Source organism: Trachemys scripta, chromosome 1 (genome assembly GCF_013100865.1).
Source record: "Trachemys scripta elegans isolate TJP31775 chromosome 1, CAS_Tse_1.0, whole genome shotgun sequence".
NCBI lineage: Eukaryota > Metazoa > Chordata > Testudines > Emydidae > Trachemys > Trachemys scripta.
Window position 1 is genome coordinate 118,075,447 of NC_048298.1, and position 22,446 is coordinate 118,097,892.

Consider the following 22,446-nt stretch of genomic DNA (forward strand, 5'->3'; position numbering starts at 1 on the left):
GCTGATTTATCCCAGGCCCCACACCCACCTAGGGATGGCCCTTGATACAGAAGTTGATTCTCTGCCTAAGTCTGGACAATACTTAGCACAACGATAGCCTAATTCTGATTGGAGCTACTGAGGCGTTACTCTAATATATTCGGTAAGTAGATCTAGCCACATTAATATAGTTATTAAATTTATTTTTGATTTGTGAATTGTAAATTCTTCAAAAGATGACATTTCAGAGGCAACATAGCTATTAATGAATTTGGGTTGAATTTGGCAAACAGTTTTGGCTGAAAAATATGAAAAAAAATTAGAAAAGTTGAAATGTTTTGTTTCAACATTTTCAAAACAAAACATTTTGATTTTTCCTTTTGCAATGACACTTGTTTCAAAAATTTTAAATATTTAAGCATTAAAAAACCCCAAAATCAAAACATTATGTTTTAGGTCAAATTAAACATTTTATTTGAACCAGAATGAATTTTTGTTCGAGGTTTTTCTTTCACTAAGAATACCAAAAAATTTCTGTTTCTGATTGACCTGAAATATTCCCCCTCCCCCTCCGAATTCAGTCACCAAACCAAAACAAATTTGTGCCCAGCTCTAACTGTAATATGAACATTGTTTAATGTTCAGAGAGCTTCCCCTTTCTTAGCTCCCTCATGTTTTAGTCTTTTTATATGTCACCTTCTCAAATTATAGTTACCAGTATTGGGCATCCCATTCTCCTTGTGAATGTGGTGTCATTGAACATTGATTATGTGGCCATCCTACTATCTAAACTACTACTGTGTGGCTTTACCAACTTGGCTGATCATGGCAGGGCCTCCAAACTCTTACTTGGATTTCTGGTAGATCTCATATCTTCTAAGGTATAAAATATTGCTTGTTACTACACTAGTATGTGTCTAACAACTGCATTAACCCCACAGAATGAACAGAAATGTAACGTCTAAGTTGATGGTATCTCTTTAAGGAAATCAACCAAACAAATATTTTTACGTAATTCCCCAGTAGATTATAGTTACATCCATCTTGGATTGACTCACTGCCCTGCCTCCAGCTGACAGGAAATCTCCTTTTATTTAAAGGTGGGGGATACAGAGAACAGTTACAACCTTTCTGTTACTTTTACTTAGCTACACCCATCCCAAAATGTAATTTAGTCCGCTTACTCCCCTCTGTGCTATTTTGCTGTTATTTTGTTAATAAATGTAATTCTGGAGTTACATATTGTACGCTCACTCATTCTTACTGCCTCACAAAAAACATTGCTAATTTAAAGGCCACAAAACGGCCTCCAACCTCAGGCAGCATGTGGCCCCAAATGTATTATAAGTTGCAGGAAACTCATAACAGATCCCATTTCATTTATCAATGTAAATTCCACAGCTAGTAACAGTTATGGATATAATGGTGTGTGAGGAAAATACTAGGCATTTGTTCAGAGGCCTGTTTAGTTTGCTGGAGTCTACTAAGGAGTTTAATTTTTCATACCCTTCATTAAAAGGGACCACAGGGAGGAGAAGGCATGAGTAAGCAGTGCCTTAAATATATTACAGATGTGTGCTTTGGGAACCATAGTCAGAAATCATTTGGCCATAGCTGTCTGACTCTCACATTAGTTTCCAGTGTAGTATTCCTTACATGAAGCAATTCCTCTAAGTTACATGTAGATAAGATCACAAAGGGTGCACATATATGGCAGATATGAAGGATGCATGCTTATAAGAGCAGGCCTTTCAAGAATCAGTGGAAAATGCGTATTTTTTCAGAAGAACTTGGAAAACTAATGCTGACCTGGGGAATGTGTGTGTGTGTTTGTGTGTGTGTGTGTGTGTGTGAGTGTGAGAGAGAGAGAGAGAATAGAAATCAGGAAGACATAAACATGTACATTAACTCAGCAGTGAAGTTGTACTTGCGGTACTATATGTGCACTTTAGTAGTAATTAGCCCAGAACATATGTTTGACCTCCCAGCTCATGTTCTTTATTTGCCTCCCATATAATAAGATATATTAACATATGTTTTGACTCCAAAGCCATATTGTAGAATCCTACTGTCACCTAAGAACCCCTTAATGCCAACTGGCAAGTGGGTTACAGGAATGTCCTGATTCTGGTATGTGCATTCTGGTTCACCAAAGAATATCATGTGAGGTCTTAAATGAAAGCCAGGTCCATACTGGTCATTAATATCATTGTGAACTGTATGTACAGATACTATGTAAGGAGTTATGAGTGTATACAAAATATGTGGTAAGGTCTGTATCAAGGCTGGGTTGACAAACAGGTTTTCTGTCAGGGAAGAAATGTTTATGCACCTCTCTCCCCGTTGAGAAGCAATAAATTGTAAGCTAACACAACAGATACCCCCATTTACATAGAAAGTCAACAGAGGTGTGAAGTCCACAGGAAAGAGCACACTGGAAAAAACAAGTGATGGGTGGTTATACTGACTCTGAACAGACAATGAACTTTAGGGAATATAAGTACAAGACAAAGAGAACATGCCCTTATCCTCCAATGAGGAAGTAAATGGGCAGTAGTGTGATTACACTCATGAAATGGAGATCACAACCAGCCTTGGTTGAAATGCTACAAATGACTTTGGGGTGAGGAGACCTTATTTAGACACAAGGTTATACAAGGAGCTGATCCTGAGTTGAATCACAGAAGCTGGTATGTACACTGTTCCCATGGGGACAGCAGACTTGATATTTTTGTGAGTGTTCAGTGGATAAAGGGCTGGACACTACAGGAAAATGCTTCAAAGGAGCTTAGGGACTGGGGTACACCTATTGTTAACCTGCAGGGCAAATAAGGGCTGGCATTGCCAAGAGGAGAGTGCTGGGGTGGGTCACAGGCTGGTGGTGCCAGGGACCTGATACCAGCTGAGCACAAGTCTCCCTCATGCTGGAGGCAGGGGAGTAACAAGATGACCGCAGTCCTGGGTACCCCAAGAACCCTCCCACCTACCCAGAGAAAAAGTCACTGTGGGTGAAATTCATCCCTGTGCAGAGGGGGAGCATAAGGCCTATACACTACTTAAGCCCTCAAAATAAGGCTTAAGAAGGACTTAAAAAGTGTATAGGCCTTGTGCTGGCCCTCTGCACAGGGTGAATCCTACCCTGAGTGAACACTGTATTCAATCCAGGAAATCACTGCTGAGTCTTCTACAATGGAATTTTATGGATTAGTGCTGTGCTGTCTTCAATCCAGCAATTAACTATGCCTTAAGGGGGAAATTAACCCAGGCAGGAAAATCCTGAGTACAATCCTCATCACTGAAGGTACTTATCATGTCACTGCAAAATGAGGTTATCGATGGAGTATCTACACAAAAGTGTTGCTGCACACACTGCTTTTCATGGAGGAGATTCTATGCTGATCATGAAGAGGTCAACAAGTTTGAAATAGTGATAGTGGCCTTATAGATTACTGCAGGGACTTTGGTCTTCCAACTCCTTCAGAATTTCCACACAAAACCCTGTTGTTCAAGCCATTGCTGATGTGCATGTGACTTTAACCCTACATCAGAGAACAATACATTAGCGCAGTAGCGAAACCAGGTCGATAACTCATTACTTAAAGGAAAGGAGTGCTGTCTAGCTATTTTAAACCTGGCGTCCACCTGTATCACACACCTGGTGACTGAGATTGTACTCTCGACTCTGCCATCAACCTGTTATGTGACCCTGGGCAAGTCACTTCATCTCTCTATGCCACACCTTCCCATCTGTCGAATGGAGATAACATTACTTATGAACCTCATAAGGGCATTGTAAGGTTTAACTAATGAGTATCTGCAATTCAATCTGCTTCAGAACCCCACTCACAAAACATCCAGAGACAAACTGTCTTGGGAAGAGACCCCTCTTTTGGTAAAAGAGGCCAGGTTAGAGCCAGAACCAAGTAAACTTTCTTCATAAAGGATCCTCAGAAAATAGACTTTATACCAAAAAACAAATCACATACAAAACACATACATTTTAAAACCCTCTCACAGCTAGGAAGCAGAGAAGAATTTCTCTCTAAACAACAGATTCCTTATATTCCATTTGACTCTTTATATCTCCTCTTAGGAACTGGGTCCAGCTGTTCTTCTTTCCACTTAAGCACCTGCAGGAAGTACTCCTCTGAGTCTTAAGTTACACACCTCAGTAAGTCTTAGTAAGAGAAACTGAGGTTAGGTCTATCCTACCCGCCTGAATCGGCGGGTAGAAATCGACCTCTCGGGGATCGATTTATCGCGTCCGGTTGGGACGCGACAATCGATCCCCCAATTGGCGCTCTTACTCCACCAGCGGAGGTGGTAGTAAGCGCCGCCGACAGAAAGCGGCAGAAGTCGATTTTGCCGCCGTCCTCACAACGGGGTAAGTCGGCTGCGATATGCCGAATTCAGCTACGCTATTCACGTAGCTGAATTTGCGTATCTTAAATCGACTCCCCCCTGTAGTGTAGATGTACCCTTAGATGGAGAAGCCTACCCCTTAGCATCTCCTTTTTGAGTACCAAAGGTCTGTAATACCCATCACAGAGAACCTTGAATTAATTGTATTATGTACAAAGCGTTTATTACTTTACAGGCTGCATTTAATTAGCATAGATAAACAGAATGATAACCTTACAACAGATAAACTGATTTGTTTGTTTGTTTTGAAAAACTGACTAGCTAGTTAGTCAAGAAATCCCTTAACAAAATACTTTACAAAAATAAATCAACTTTATTCAAGATTTTCTGACTTAAATTTTTACTGAGTATTATGATCCTGGAAGAAATCTGAACTTACTACCTGAACTATGGTTAAATTTGTAACAGCATTAGCCTTTGGAAAAAATGGCATTTGCGACAGTCAAATAGAAATGGCAGAAAAAGATTATACTGTCTTCTGATTTAAGTGTGAAGAGTGACATAATCTTAGTGAAAAGAAAAAAAGAGAGAAGTCAGGGAAAGGTCAGAAAAACAGAGGCTTAGAGGTTATTTGCTATCACTGTTTGAATGAAGAAAAAGAGGGACTATAAGCAATTTAGTGTGTGTTTATTGCTTTCCACCTGGATACATTGTTTGTCTTATAATAAATGTCTTGACTTGCTGCCCAACCATCCAAACCTAGCTTTCAGCTGTGATTGTTCAGGAAGGAAAGATTAATATGTCCTGTATTGATTCAAGTAACAGAGGGCAAATCCTGGTTGTCTAGCATGCCTACATTTCCCACTGAAGTCAGGGGACATTTTGGGTGCATAAAATCACATGATGTTTTTGCACTGGAGCCCCAAAATTGCTACCAGCTCATGTTTCAGCCTCTTATCTGAAGCCAAAGTGTTTAGAAAAACAGCAATAGTTTTACACTACTATTTTTTTTTTTTTGCCATTTTCTAATTGGCTCTACTCATATCTAACGTGCTGTGCACCACCATCACAAATCCCACCAAGACATTACTACTTTCTAAGGTTCTTTTTTCCCTTGAATATCTGTGTTATCTGATGTGGAAAATAAAATCACAATGTAAAAAAAGAGATATGGGAGGCAGGAAATCAAATTTCAAGGAAAATCATTTACACAGGAGATTACCAGGTAAATGTATGCGCTTTAAAAAACAAAGAAATTGGTTCTTTCCAAAGCTATTCCCACTTCCTCTATTTCTGTCTCCCCTAATAAGAAATTAAAATCCATCATGTTCAAGACATTGAAATATTCATCATTTTGCTTACTGGAGTGTTGTATTTCCGGCTATAATATGTGAGGGGGAAAAAACTTTTGCACTGTTTTTATGTTTTCTTGGAAAAGCAAACTGTGAACCAGTTCTTCAGAGGGTGTGAAGCACCATAGCTCACTTGGAGTTCTGACCGCTTATGCCTGCTGAGAATGTGGCCGTGGACCTTAAAAAAATATATTATCCTCCAAGCATCAAAACATCTAGGCTTTCATGTAAGAGCAGGATGCTGGTCTTCTGTTAAATAAAAAAATATATTAAAAGTATGTCTAAATAGCCTTTCTGGTTTTATTTTCAGAGGGATTGGTGATGTGGTTTACCTTCAATATTGGTAAGTGGCAGATCATTTCAGGCATGAGTTACCTCCTGCCTACACTCTTTAATTCCTTATTCTAGGGAATTCTTGGACAGACTGGAAATTGTTTTGGGGCAGGGGACAGTTATTTTGTTATATGTGTGTACAGCACTTACACAATGGGACCCTGATCAGAGCTTTTAGGTGCTACCACAGTAACTATAATAAATAATAGGTAGTAATCCCCTTCCACTTGAGTTATGCATCTCAGAGCCCCAGTGCTAAAATAATCCTTCCCCCTGTGCAGCCACAAGAGGGGAAATTGAATAGGTCATAGCCTGTCCATCATATCCAGTGCCATGGCACCACGTGTGTACTCATTTGTCTGTATAGTCCCATCTGTGAGGAGCAAGATCATGAAAAGCTGTCATATGCAGGTTCCCTCTGAAGACTTGGCATGATGCTTAGCCCTTTTTTCAATCAGTTTTTTGTATCTATCTTCCTTTACAACCTTTATGATAGCCAAGGACAGATCCAAATGTAGAGCAACTATGTCTTTGAAGTTATCCATATTTATGCTGTATGAGATGAGATTCTGCTTAAGGATGTCTTTGAAACCTCCCCTTTAGCCAGGGATGCCGGAACAATTTTTATAGTTGGGGTGCTGCTGATGGAAACAATGTATTTGGTGTTTGGTATTACTACTTCAAGCCAGGGGGTGCAGCAAGACCCCTAGTTCGAGCACCACTGCCTCTAGTGCCTTTGGCACTACAAAACTTTCTTCAGCAGTCTATCATCACCCATTCTCATAACACAACTTACAGTGAGCTTTGATGATCATTGCCTTGATGCTGGTTGTCTTTGCTCTTTCAAGGATGTTAACATTTGAGCTTGTGTCACTAGTGGCTCTTCAGAACAGAGTGAAGACAATGCATGGGAAATTTTTCAAGTTGCTTAACGGGTCTGCTGCAAACTGTCTATATTTCACACCAATATAAATGGGCTGCTATCACTGTGACATTGAACAGCATCAATTTTGTTGACCGTTTGATGACATACTAGTTGAGTATCTTAGGAACAAATCTTCTGCAGGCCTGGCTTGCCTTTTGAATTCTATTTGATATTTCTTGAACCAGGGAGCTGTCATCTGAGATGGTACTGCCAAGGTATGTAAAGCAATTGAGGAGGCTCTTTAGTTCTATACCACGGAGGTAATGTTTGTCTCAGTGGTAATGGTTGATGGAGCTGATTAGAAAAGGATTTCAGTTTTTTCCCGGCTGATGGTGAGTCCAAACTGTTTAGTTGCCCCTGAGAACCTGTAGGTCACTGTGGTGCTCCATCGTTATCTAAATCTATATTGAGCCACTGGTAGAAACTTTTGATACTGTTTCAACAAACCAATTGAGGAAAACATGGGTGAGGATTTTAAAGTATTTGCCTGGTTGACTGTCAGTCAGCTGGTGCAAAACACTCTCCCCTGTATTGGGATACTGGAGGATGCACCCAGCATGCTCATTGTGTCCACTAACATCATTCACAAGAGTCTGTGGCACCTGGGCAGGGAGCAGTCTGTGGGAAGAGATTAGTCTTTGGCAGCATCAGACATTCTGTAACTGCTCCTGAGGAGAAGTACCTCTTGGGAATGGAGCACAGCTCTGATGGCTGCTGGTCTTAGTTTGTGTCAAACTTTAAAGTTATTGAGAAGGGGGTTTTGTTTCAGGTTATCAAGAGGTTTGGTGCTGTCTAGGGGCTAAAGCATATAACATGGGTGTCAGGAATCTTGGCTTCCATTCCCAGTCCTGCACTCATTTGCTGTGTGCACTCATTTGCAAGCAAATCCTTGAGGCCAATATTGCCAGAAGCAGGAGGCATCCAAAATCTGTGGCTGCTCTTAAAAACTGGGCTATCAATCTCTATGTGTGTGTTCACTCACCTGAAAAACTGACACAACACTGACCTATCTCATAAGAATGTAAAGATTTCATTTACATTTATATTTTAAAAGATCTTCAAGGCCTTCTAGTGAAAGTGTTATTTTAATGCAGTTTCCTTATTGCTGAATACCCAATCAATTATATATTACTAATAAATATTGCTTATATATAATGCCAACAGTTATTTAGGGCCCAGATGCTCAAATGCATTTAGGCACCTAACTCCTATTTAAATCAATAGGAGTTAGGCACCTAATGTTATGAACTGGGATGTAGGTGATCTGGCCTAGTAGTCAGATCTAGTGGGCGGAGCAGGCGTCCAGTTTGGGGAACGAAGCCAATGCTCCGCCCCAGAGTCAACTGCCAGTTACCAGAGTCAGGGGTAAAGCCCATGTCAGAACCAGGAATCAAAGCTGAGGTCAGATACCAACTGCCAGAGTCAGGGTCAGAGTTGGAGCCAGGACTGATGATTGGAGGTGAGGTGTAAGGGCAGGAACTGGAGGAAAGGAAGGATCACACAGGCAGCAGGAGCTAGGTGGAACAGGATCAAAGACAGGGGCAAGGCAGGAGCAGAGCAGGAATCAGGAACAGGGGTGGGTGCAGGAGGCAGGTACAAGCAGGATCCAATGCAGCCACAACAGGAAATCACATTGTTGCTCAGACAAAGTTCTTGTTCCCCTTCTGACTTAAATACTGTAGTTGGACCAATCGGTGGAGATAGAAGATCTGCCAATCAGAGCTCCCATGAGCGGTGCTTCAGCTGAGGCTATAGTCCTAGTAGCTTCTCAGTCCACCAAGTTCCAGCAGACACTGGGTGGAGGCCAGGCCTGGGTTCAAGACCTGGGACATCACACCTATGAAGATCTGGGCCCAGGTGCTTTATAGAAATTTATGGAGACAAGCCCCAAAGAGCTTAACATCTAAGGCCTTGGTCTTGTGATGAGATGTATATATTGGGGCTGTGACTTAATCGCAGTTAACTCATGCAATTAACTCAAAAATTAATCGTGATTAAAAACATTTATCACGATTAATCACAGTTTTAATCGCACTGTTAAACAATACAATACCAATTGAAATTTATTAAATATTTTGGATGTTTTTCTACATTTTCATATATATTGTAGTCTGTGATATAATTGAAATCAAAGTGTATATTATTTTTTATTACAAATATTTGCACTGTAAAAATCATAAACAAAAGAAATAGTATTTTTCAATTCACCTCATACAAGTACTATAGTGCAATATCTTTATTATGAAAGTTCAACTTACAAATGTAGATTTTTTTTTGTTACATAACTGCACTCAAAAACAAAACAATGTAAAACTTTAGAGCTGACAAGTCCACTTAGTCCTACTTCTTGTTCAGCCAATCGCTAAGACAAACAAGTTTGTTTACATTTACAGGAGATACTGTTGCCATCTTCTTATTTACAATATCACCAGAAAGTGAGAAGAGGCATTTGCATGACACTTTTGTAGCCGGCATTGCAAGGTATTTATGTGCCTGATATGCTAAATATTCGTTTGCCCCTTCATGCTTCAGTCACCATTCCGGAGAACATGCTTCCATGCTGATGATGCTTTTTAAAAAAATAATGTGTTAATTAAATTTGTGACTGAACTCCTTGGGGGAGAATTGTATGTCCCCTGCTCTGTTATACCCGAATTCTGCCATATATTTCATGTTATAGTAGTCTCAGATGATGACCCAACACATGTTGCTCATTTTAAGAATACACTGCTACCTCGATATAACGTGACCCGATATAACACGAATTTGGATATAACGCGGTAAAGCAGTGCTCTGGGGGGGCAGGACTGCGCACTCCAGTGGATCAAAGCAAGTTCAATATAATGCAGTTTCACCTACAACGCGGTAAGATTTTTTGGCTCCCAAGGACAGCGTTATATCGAGGTAGAGGTACACTTTCACTGCAGATTTGACAAAACGCAAAGAAGGTAGCAATCATAGAATCATAGAATCATAGAATATCAGAGTTGGAAGGGACCTCAAGAGGTCATCTAGTCCAACCCCCTGCTCAAAGCAGGACCAATTCCCAGCTAAATCATCCCAGCCAGGGCTTTGTCAAGCCGGGCCTTAAAAACCTCCAAGGAAGGAGACTCCACCACCTCCCTAGGTAACGCATTCCAGTGTTTCACCACCCTCCTAGTGAAATAGTTTTTCCTGATATCCAACCTGGACCTCCCCCACTGCAACTTGAGACCATTGCTCCTTGTTCTGTCATCTGCCACCACTGAGAACAGCCGAGCTCCATCCTCTTTGGAACCCCCCTTCAGGTAGTTGAAGGCTGCTATCAAATCCCCCCTCATTCTTCTCTTCTGGAGACTAAACAATCCCAGTTCTCTCAGCCTCTCCTCATAAGTCATGTGCTCCAGACCCCTAATCATTTTTGTTGCCCTCCGCTGGACTCTTTCCAATTTTTCCACATCCTTCTTGTAGTGTGGGGCCCAAAACTGGACACAGTATTCCAGATGAGGCCTCACCAATGTCGAATAAAGGGGAACGATCACGTTCCTCGATCTGCTGGCAATGCCCCTACTTATACAGCCTAAAATGCCGTTAGCCTTCTTGGCAACAAGAGCACACTGTTGACTCATATCCAGCTTCTCGTCCACTGTGACCCCTAGGTCCTTTTCAGCAGAACTGCTACCTAGCCATTCGGTCCCTAGTCTGTAGCAGTGCATGGGATTCTTCCGTCCTAAGTGCAGGACTCTGCACTTGTCCTTGTTGAACCTCATCAGGTTTTTTTCTGCCCAATCCTCTAATTTGTCTAGGTCCCTCTGTATCCGATCCCTACCCTCTAGTGTATCTACCACGCCTCCTAGTTTAGTGTCATCTGCAAACTTGCTGAGAGTGCAGTCCACACCATCCTCCAGATCATTAATAAAGATATTAAACAAAACCGGCCCCAGGACCGACCCTTGGGGCACTCCACTTGAAACCGGCTGCCAACTAGACATGGAGCCATTGATCACTACCCGTTGAGCCCGACGATCTAGCCAGCTTTCTATCCACCTTACAGTCCATTCATCCAGCCCATACTTCTTTAACTTGGTGGCTAGAATACTGTGGGAAACCGTATCAAAAGCTTTGCTAAAGTCAAGAAATAACACATCCACTGCTTTCCCCTCATCCACAGAGCCAGTTATCTCATCATAGAAGGCAATTAGGTTAGTCAGGCACGACTTCCCCTTCGTGAATCCATGCTGACTGTTCCTGATCACTTTCCTCTCCTCTAAATGTTTCATAATTGATTCCTTGAGGACCTGCTCCATGATTTTTCCAGGGACTGAGGTGAGGCTGACTGGCCTGTAGTTCCCCGGATCCTCCTTCTTCCCTTTTTTAAAGATGGGCACTACATTAGCCTTTTTCCAGTCATCTGGGACCTCCCCCGATCGCCATGAGTTTTCAAAAATAATGGCTAATGGCTCTGCAATCTCACCTGCCAACTCTTTTAGCACCCTCGGATGTAGCGCATCCGGCCCCATGGACTTGTGCACGTCCAGTTTTTCTAAATAGTCCCGAACCACTTCTTTCTCCACAGAGGGTTGGTTACCTTCTCCCCATGCTGTACTGCCCAGTGCAGCAATCTGGGAGCTGACCTTGTGCGTGAAGACAGAGGCAAAAAAATCATTGAGTACATTAGCTTTTTCCACATCCTCTGTCACTAGGTTGCCTCCCTCATTCAGTAAGGGGCCCACACTTTCCTTGATTTTCTTCTTGTTGCTAACATACCTGAAGAAACCCTTCTTGTTACTCTTAACATCTCTTGCTAACTGCAACTCCAAGTGTGATTTGGCCTTCCTGATTTCACTCCTGCACGCCTGAGCAATATTTTTATACTCCTCCCTGGTCATTTGTCCAATCTTCCACTTCTTATAAGCCTCTTTTTTGCATTTAAGATCAGCAAGGATTTCACTGTTTAGCCAAGCTGGTCGCCTGCCATATTTACTATTCTTTCTACACATCGGGATGGTTTGTTCCTGCAACCTCAATAAGGATTCTTTAAAATACAGCCAGCTCTCCTGGACCCCTTTGCCCTTCATGTTATTCTCCCAGGGGATCCTGCCCATCTGTTCCCTGAGGGAGTCAAAGTCTGCTTTTCTGAAGTCCAGGGTCCGTATTCTGCTGCTCTCCTTTCTTCCTTGTGTCAGGATCCTGAACTCGACCATCTCATGGTCACTGCCTCCCAGGTTCCCATCCACTTTTGCTTCCCCTACTAGTTCTTCCCTGTTTGTGAGCAGCAGGTCAAGAAAAGCTTTGCCCCTAGTTGGTTCCTCCAGCACTTGCACCAGGAAATTGTCCCCTACACTTTCCAAAAATTTCCTGGATTGCCTGTGCACCGCTGTATTGCTCTCCCAGCAGATATCAGGGTGATTAAAGTCTCCCATGAGAACCAGGGCCTGTGATCTAGCAATTTCTGCTAGTTGCCAGAAGAAAGCCTCGTCCACCTCATCCCCCTGGTCTGGTGGTCTATAGCAGACTCCAACCACAACATCACCCTTGTTGCTCCCACTTCTCAACTTTATCCAGAGACTCTCAGGTTTTTCTGCAGTATCATACCGGAGCTCTGAGCAGTCATACTCCTCTCTTACATACAACGCAACTCCCCCACCTTTTCTGCCCTGCCTGTCCTTCCTGAACAGTTTATATCCATCCATGACAGTACTCCAGTCATGTGAGTTGTCCCACCAAGTCTCTGTTATTCCAATCACATCATAGTTCCCTGACTGTGCCAGGACTTCCAGTTCTCCCTGCTTGTTTCCCAGGCTTCTTGCATTTGTGTATAGGCACTTAAGATAACTCAATGATCGTCCCTCTTTCTCAGCATGAGACAGGAGTCCTCCCCTCTTGCGCTCTCCTGCTTGTGCTTCCTCCCAGGATCCCATTTCCCCACTTACCTCAGGGCTTTGGTCTCCTTCCCCCGGTGAACCTAGTTTAAAGCCCTCCTCACTAGGTTAGCCAGCCTGCTGGCGAAGATGCTCTTCCCTCTCTTCGTTAGGTGGAGCCCATCTCTGCCTAGCACTCCTTCTTGGAACACCATCCCATGGTCGAAGAATCCAAAGCCTTCTCTCCGACACCACCTGCGTAGCCATTCGTTGACTTCCACGATTCGACGGTCTCTACCCCGGCCTTTTCCTTGCACAGGGAGGATGGACGAGAACACCACTTGCGCCTCAAACTCCTTTATCCTTCTTCCCAGAGCCACGTAGTCTGCAGTGATCCGCTCAAGGTCATTCTTGGCAGTATCATTGGTGCCCACGTGGAGAAGCAGGAAGGGGTAGCGATCTGAGGGCTTGATGAGTCTCGGCAGTCTCTCCGTCACATCGTGTATCCTAGCTCCTGGCAAGCAGCAGACCTCTCGGTTTTCCTGGTCAGGGCGGCAGATAGATGACTCAGTCCCCCTGAGGAGGGAGTCCCCGACCACCACCACCCTCCTCCTCCTCTTGGGAGTGGTGGTCGTGGAACCCCCATCCCTAGGACAGTGCATCTTTTGCCTTCCAATCGGTGGAGTCTCCTTCTGCTCCCTTCCCTCAGATGGGCCATCTAGTCCACTCTCCGCATTAGCACCTGTAGAGAGAACATGGAAACGATTCCTCACCTGTATCTCCATTGCTGGTGCATGGACGCTCCTCTTTCTTCTTCTGGAGGTCACATGCTGCCAAACCTCCTCACAATCCTTCTGTCCCTGCTCCGCCTGCTCTGAATCTTCAGAACATTGTGGCCGTAGAAGCATCTCCTGACGTCTGTCCAGGAAATCTTCATTTTCCCTTATGCAACGCAGAGTCGATACTTGTTTCTCCAGCCCTCGAACCTTCTCCTCCAGTATGGAGACCAGCTTGCACTTTGTACAGACAAAGTCGCTTCTGTCCTGCGGAAGAAAGACAAACATGGCACAACCTGTGCAGGTTACAACAGCTGATCGCTCACCTTCCATATCACCGTCCTCTTACGAGCTTCCTCAACTGTTGCAGGAACTACTCGGAGAAACCTGCAGATGAAAGCCTCAGTGCGCTCTCCCCACGCGAACTCCCAGGCAAACTCCCGCTGTTAGCCTCTGCTGTCCGCCGCTCAGCTGGTTCGCTGCTGACTGCCCTTATATACCAGTCAGGCCCACTCAAGGCCCAGCTGGAACAAAGCACTCCCAATTCACACTTTTCAAACAAACAAGCAAGCAATCAAGCACACGGTCAAACTGACCAACTGTCCCAGCAGCAGACACTCAGATACTCACCAACACAGCCCCCCTAATGCAGCACTTAGCGTACCTCCTCTCGGACAGCTCCCAGGCAAACTCCCGCTGTTAGCCTCTGCTGTTCGCCGCTCAATGTGAGATTTCTAAAGATAGCTACAGCACTCGACCCAAGGTTTAAGAATCTGAAGTGCTTTTCAAAATCTGAGAGGGACGAGGTATGGAGCATGCTTTCAGAACTCTTTAAAGAGCAACACTCTAATGCAGAAACTACAGAACCCGAACCACCAAAAAAGAATATCAGCCTTCTGCTGGTGGCATCTGACTCAGATAATGAAAATGAACATGAGTCAGTCTGCTTTGGATTGTTATTGAGTGGAACCTGTCATCAGCATGGACGCATGCCCCCTGCCCTGGAATGGTGGTTGAAGCATGAAGGGACATATGAATCTTTAGCACATCTGACACATAAATATCTTGCAATGCAGGCTACAACAGTGTCATGTGAATGCCCGTTCTCACTTTCAGATGACCTTGTAAACAAGCAGGAGTGCCGCCGGCTTTTTTGCCGCCCTAGGCGGCGGAAGGTCATGCTCCCAAAATGCCACCCCTGACAGAGGTGGCGGAAGGGCCCATCCCCGAAATGCCGCCCCCAACAGAGGCGGCGGAAGGTCCCGTCCCCGAAATACCGTCGCCGACTTCCAAATGTTAGTGTTGTAGGCGACCGCCTAGGTCGCCTAATGGGTTGCGAAGGCCCTGTAAACAAGTAGTGGGCAGCATTATCTCCTGTAAATTTAAACAAACTTGTTTGTCTGAGCGATTGGCCGAACAAGAAGTAGGACTGAGTGGACTTTTAGGATCTAAAATTTTATACTGTTTTATTTTTGAATGCAGTTTTTTGTACACAATTGTACATTTGTAAGTTCAACTTTCATGATAAAGAGATTTCACTAAATTCTTGTATTAGGTGAACTGAAAAATACTATTTCTTTTATTTTTTACAGGGCAAATACTTGTAATCACAAATAAATATAAAGTGAGTACTGTACACTGTGTATTCTGTGTTGTAACTTAAATCAATATATTTGAAAATATAGAAATCATCCAAAAATATTTAAATAAATGGTATTCTATTATTGTTTAACAGTGCGATTAATCGCGATTAATTTTTTTTAATTGCTTGACAGCTCTAGTATATATGTGAACAAGTGTAGGGCTTTGCTTGAACATCTCTCTTAGTAGGATTGGGGCTTAAAGAGATACCATGTAAATGAAGGGCTGGGATTGAGAAAAGCAATATAAGTGATACTTTCAGTTGGACACATCCAGTTTATATATACAAAGGTTAACTTGCTCACAAACCCGCTTTGTTAGTTTCTTTGGTCATCTTGTTCTTATCTGCTTGAAATGAACAACAACAAAAAGCCCCTAAAAACAAACACACATTTTCCATGATAGGCAGTGGGGGAAAAGAGCTTTTCACAGCTCTGATTTTCAATAACTTAAAAGGCATCTAGCAACCCAATTATCCTAAAATAGTCATCCAATTTGTTTCTCTGTGGGAAAGCTTGGCATGCTTAGGTCATAAGGACCAAGAAATTAGCTCTTTGTTGAATGTCCTCTCATATTTCCCAACTGACAGAGTGCAAAAGCCAGGAACAAACATGAGAAAAAGACATTTAAAAACAACAGGGAAACTGGTTTCAAAAGAGGAATTAACCTGCTGAATCCATGTTAAATGCAGTTCTTTGCAAAGCCACCAATTTATGCCTTTGGCAGATTTGCTCAGCAAGAACTAACATATCTGCAAAATATTCTTGAATATGTGGGCCTGGTGAAGTTTTATATTCATTCCTAAACTTTTCATAAAATTCATGATTACTTTTCCCATGCAAAATTCTTAATTTTGAAATATTAGCAATAACATCTTGTTCCATTCTTTTTTATTTTATATCATACGATTTTTAAAAAATACACAAAATCAAAGAGTGCCTATCTTGTGCCCTATCGTCCTGATTCAGGAAACCATCCCTACCCAGGCTGTGTTAGGAACAGTTTTATCAGAAATCATGTTTAAACCAAGTTTTAATATGGTTCCTTAACAAGGCCACAAGACTTTATTGGATCAAACAGGACACTTTAAACTCCATTGTTTTACACCATTTGCCATCTTTGTTTAAGACTCACTTGTTCTCAGTTTCCAAAAAGGGGAATTTTATCTTGTGCACCTGAGTTTTTCAGTGTTATTTACATGTTGTTTTGATTCGAGGTTTGCCTTAGGACCTGGTCCTGCTCCTAAATGAAGACCATAGGGTATTCTGCTTTCAGTTGCACCATGAAGACTACTCTGTTCAGAGTTATACCTGGGGAAGTCAATGGTGGGTGTTTTTTTTTATTTATACCTGTGTAATGGAGAACAGAACATGGTCTTATGACTCCGATGAATGTGGAGGCAAGCCCTTAGTGACTGAGGGTAAAATTTTCAGAAAACACCTATGTGATTTAAGAGCCTAAGGCCCCTTATTTAAAAGTGACTGAGGTATTTAGACATCAACTTCAACAGGAGAGACTGAGGAAGCCCCACATCAGAATATCTCATGGCCCAGCGGTTAGGGCACTCACCTGAGAGGTGGCAGATCCCTGTTCAAATTCCTTCTTCCTCTCAGGTGCAGGGAAGATTTGAAGCAGCAATCTCCCACATCCACTGGGCGAAACCCTATGGGGAAATACAGCATAGGTGCCTAAAGCCAAGAGAGGGTTTGCAACTTAGAGTCCCAAGCAGAGGGAAGTGCCTCTTTCCAGCCTGGACTTAAGCTCTGAACTCCCTAAGAGTGGAAGAGCTTGGGACACACCCCTCACCTTGGCATCTCCCAGTGGCTAGTTTAGGCAGCTACCTAGCCTGCTGATTTTTGTGAATCCCATCCTGAGGACACCTCTCTCTTCCCCTTCATTGTATAGGAAGCCTAGGCACCTAACTCCAGCTTTGTGAATCCCAGTGATTTTCTAGGTGCCTAGCAGTTAGCTGTGATGCTCAGTGTCCCCACATGTACATTTCTTTGTGAAAAAATCAAAAGCACAGGTAGAATAATGAGATGTACTCTAAATGGTGGTGGTTAGTGAGCTGAATAAGGGGGGGAATTCTTATCTTTTTAAAGTCTGTTGGTATTTAAAAAAAAGGAAAGGTAAGTGTTCAAAGAGAGATGGGACACTCTACCTGGGTGTCATGTCCAGCCTTTTTCTTCTCATATTGTTAAATAGGAGGAGTGGGTCCTCGCGAGCCAGCTAGATGAGAGGGGGATTCTATAATGGAAAAAGGGGTCTCACTATGGAAAAGATTGAGAACCATTGGTCTAGCAGACCAAATAGTCTCTGAAGCCTCTTCATATAATATAGAGGAACTTTTTGTCTTGATTGCCTAGGCCTGGGCAGATAAGGGCACTAATTGCCTGGCATCAAGCTACCACACTGCTACACTAAACCTCTTGTTTATTTCAAGTGAAATTTTCCAATATGACAAGTTGCAAAGTTATTTCTTGTCTTTTAGTGCCAGTTCAATTCAGCTATTTCTGTGCCAGCTATTTGGCTGTTTCTAGTTCTTGGAATCCCCTCCCACCTGCCCTTCATCTTGATCTGAAAGAAAAGACTGATTTCATGTAGCTCCATCTTAAGATGATTTCTGAGTCGTAAAGTACCTTAGAGTATTGTCATTCTTTAACCTGTCTGACTCCTCCAGAGCAAATTGATTGTGAAGTTAATGCAGGGATGTTGATTGCTCTTACTTGACAACCGTACATACTTTATCAGAGCTACAATATGTCACTTTCCCTCCTTTAAATTGCTTTAAAATTATACTGACACAGCGTTCAGCAAAAATGTAATGCAGAATACATAAAATCTGCAGGCAGATTATTCCCTTGTTAAACAAACTACAGTTAGATTTCCAAAGAGTACCCAGGATTGTGGAACCCCCCGCACCCCGTAAAGTTATGAGATTTTAAAAATAAATTTTGGGGCTCCTTTTATTTGCCTTCTGTTTTTGAACCTCTATGGTTAACATTTTCCCACTTTGCTCTACAACCACGAGGGCTAGAAACTTGCTTTTTTAATGAAAGCTGAGATTCCCATGTAGTCATCTGATTACAGGAGCTGGGACTTCAAGAAAAATGCCAAATCTTGCAAAATTTGAATAAAATTAGGATTTGCCAATACTGGGTACCTTACTGTTGTTGATGTTGTGTTTTAAGCAAGCCTATGAAAACTTTAAAAGGTTATTGATAGGTATTTCCTCAGTTCTAATTACTCAATGGCCAGGGAGTAGGAAATAAAACCTTTACTAGTAATACTCCACACTTCTGTAGAACCTTCCATCCACAGATCTCAACGTGCTTTTCAGATATAATTGAATTTAGTGTCACAACAGCTTTCTGACATATCTTTATCGCCATTCTACAGATGGGTAAACTGAGGCACAGAACCATGATGTGACTTGTCCAAGGTCACACAGGGATAGAACCAAGATCTCCTGACTCCCTTTCCTGTGATTTCTCCAGAAGACTATGTGCTGGGTTCATGACTGGCTTGCTTGGCAGAACTGGAAGTCACTAAGGCCTGGTCCCCACTAAGTCCCTACTTCGGACTAAGGTACGCAAATTCAGCTACGTTAATAACGTAGCTGAATTCGAAGTACCTTAGTCCGAACTTACCGCGGTCCAGACGCGGCAGGAAGGCTCCCCCCGTCGATGCTGCGTACTCCTCTCGGCGAGCTGGAGTACCGGCGCCGACTGCGAGCACTTCCGGGATCGATCCCAGAACATCGATTGCGTGCCGCCGGACCCTCCGGTAAGTGAAGACAAGGCCTAAGATAAAAAAAGAGGATACTCTTTGACAAATTTATTTTTGAACACTTCTTTAGAGTCTCTGGGCAAAATTTAACCCCAGTATTGTTCCAGGAAGTCCAAGGGAGTTGCACAAAGGCTTAATTTGGCCTTCTCTATTTGTCTTTTAATAGTAACTAGCAAAAGCTAGATGCTATTTACATTCCTATAATAAGAAAACTAATATATTCTTCTCACTTCGTTCACTCTGCCAAACTCTCACACCTAACCACTCCCTTTCAATCCTTCTCTTTCACCTGACTTCTCCTCTTTCAAATCCCAATTTAAAACTCACTTGCATAAGGCCTATCAGTGCTTTTCACCACCTGTGGAAGAGCTATTATTCCCCTACTTAAAAATACACTTCTGTACCCCATACTACTAGCTCTTTGGGGCAGGGGCTGTGTCTTTATGTGTTTGTACAGCATCTACCACAACGGGGCCCTAATCCTTGACTGGGGCTCTTCAGTGCTACAGTTAATACAAATAATTAACAATAATAATATGGGATGGCTCTATCTCTTAATCATCTAGGGCCAGAGCCTCAGGTGGTACAAATCGATTCACACCAGCTAAATATTTGGTTCAGAGCGATTTGTGTCTGCTCTGTTTTTGGTCTGGGCCCAGTCTTAAATACCGCAAAGTCTCTTAATGAATTTGATACCCCCTAAAGCTAATGGCAGTTGAGGGCATTTAGTAACTTGTAGTGCCAATCTTTTAGACTGTAGTAAATTCCTTGGGGAATAGACTGTATTTTCCTCTACATTTGCTGCAACACGTGTCTGATGATCAATAGTAAACAACAAAGCTAGAGTTAGAAAATGTGGAGGAGCAACAATAAAGAATTATTGCTCTCCAGGCTCCAAACTAAATACTAATTAGAGAGAATAATAAAACTAAGACGAAAGAGCTTGAAGAATGCACTTAAGAATTGTAATTTAATGCTAGCATATTTCCCTAGTGTTTTAGACAGTGTCTACAATTTAAAATAACCCTCAAAATGTTCCTGTTAAAACTGAGCAAATCATCTGCAGCAAATAAACTACTCAAAACAGTTAGCCTGTTTTAATGCTTGTTGGATATCTGCAAGCAGGTAGGACTTGCTCAGATTTATTCATTACAGACCCAGTTCTCCAAGGTACTTAAGAGCATGTATAACTTTGATCACATAAGTAGTGCCTATGGCCCCAATCCTCAGAGGTATTTAGGGCTCCTAACTTCCATTGATTTCAATATAAATTAGGAGCCTAAATACCTCTGAGAACCTGGGCCAATGTGCTTACATATATGCACAGGGTTAAATTTAACTTGTTGAATCAAGGCCTATTTGAATTTACTCAAGACATTTTTTGCTGGTATTTTTACTCTGTGGATTGATCATGAACAGTTTACAGTAAATATTTGATACTCAACATCTCTGTTGATTACTTGTAATCGGTCACATAAGTCACATGGTGTTTCTGTTCTCTGATTGAATGAAGCTAACTTATAATCAGGACAAGAGTTTGAAGAAGCCATTGGGGCTTCGAACTTCTCAGCAAGAGACATTGTGAAGAGCAGAAGTTTCAGGAGAGTCAAAGATTAGCTCAAGGAGAGCAGGAGATTAGGAAATTTTAGACTATTGTATACCCTTCATTTCTGGCCTACAATGCCATTATTCTCAGAAAAAGTAGGCTAATATAAAATAAATTGGCTGGGTGAAGACTTTCCATTAAATTTCCTCCTCCTCATATTTGTACCATGTGTGTGTGCGTGTAATGTACATGGCTCTAGTTTCAAAGGTACATTCCTACATTCCTGCCCTACTATGTCAAGCTGCGTCCCATTCCATAAAAAATATACTGAGCTAGATCTTCAAGTGTGCCAGAGCTCCCCTTAATGCATCTGAGAAAGGAGGAGCATAGGTGGTTGAGGATAGTAGGAGAAAAGTTTGGTCCCTGGCACAAGTTAGAGAATTCCCAGGACTGATGAGTCAAGGTTTCAGGAGAGCAGCACACTCTGCCTCATCTCCTTCTGTCCCCTCCCATCTCTGGAATGTCCTTGCCATGTCTGTTACACTAGTGAGACCAGGACTTGTGGTGTACAAAAATCTCTACCAGCGTTATGCCATGTAATAGGCCAGTGGAATCCCCAGCTGCTATACATATTAGGGCAACTCTCTGTCCTTTTTGTGCTGCCAGCATGGCCAAAAAGGATGGAGCTGGGATTGAGGATATGGAGCACCAATTCTAGCATGAATACATCAGCAGACAAGTTTAAGTTCACTTCCCCTGGCATTCATGCTGTTGAAATACATCCTCTGAATTTTTCATGGAAAGTGATCCAAAAGGGGCATAAACATGGGCGAAGCAAATTCACACAAGAATATTTCAATTTAAATAAATGTTATTCAGATTAGAGCAAAAACTTCATGCTTTGTTTTCTGTGGTATTCACCTAGCGCTAATTCCAATAGTATTTGAAAGAAGTGCCCTTTCTTATATGTTCTACATCCACAGAGATCAATTCTAGGAGTTTTCTTACATATAATCCATGATACTGTTGCCACTCATCAGAAGTATTATTTAATATTATTAATATTATATAAGTATTATTTCATATTAGTATGAAAGAACTAGAGACCCTGGAATGCAATATATAAATGAAGATAAATTCAAAATAGTCAGAATAGAAACTTCTTCCAATCTTTTTCTAGGGAGAGTGAAGGGGAGATAATTTGGTGAGTTAATTACTGATGAACCCTTAACATTTTCCAAAAAATGTGATTTTACTGAATAATAAGCAGCAGTTCATGGAATTACAGAGAATATAATGCTATAAAAATGTTTTGTAGATTTCATAGATTCAGCTCAGGAAAATGAAGGAGTCTTACTTTAACATTTTTTTCTTTTAAAAATATGTCCCTGCTAGTTCATGTTTTGTGATAATTTTTGTCAGATAATTGGCAGCCATTTTTTCCACTCTGTTTCACATAAATGTTAACAGTTAATGTAGGCCCCACTCCTACAAACACTTAATCATCCCAATTCATAGGAAAGACTGGAAGTATAGTAAAACACCACCCAGGCTTACCCAGGAGGTCTTCAGTGACCTGAAACTCAAAAAAGAGTCATACAAAAAGTGGAAACTAAGTCAAACTACAAAGGATGATTTTTAAAAAACAACACAAGCATGTAGGAACAAAATTAGAGAGGAACAAAAATGAGATTAAACTAGCTAGGGACATAAAGGGTAAAAAAATATTTTATAAATACATTAGAAGCAAGAGGAAAAGCAAGGACAAGGTAGGCCCATTACTTAATGAGGAGGGAAAGACAATTGCAGAAAATGCAGCAACGGCCAAAGTTTTAAATACCTTTTTCATTTCAGTTTTCACCAAAAAGGTTAGCAGTGATTGGACAACTAACATAATGAATAT

General features: G+C 42.0%; 1 protein-coding gene across 1 annotated transcript in view; it reads right to left on the bottom strand.

The window, feature by feature from the left end:
• Positions 1-22,446, bottom strand: part of LMNTD1 (lamin tail domain containing 1) — a 321,294-nt gene that overhangs the window by 297,773 nt on the left and 1,075 nt on the right. The window lies entirely within an intron of this gene.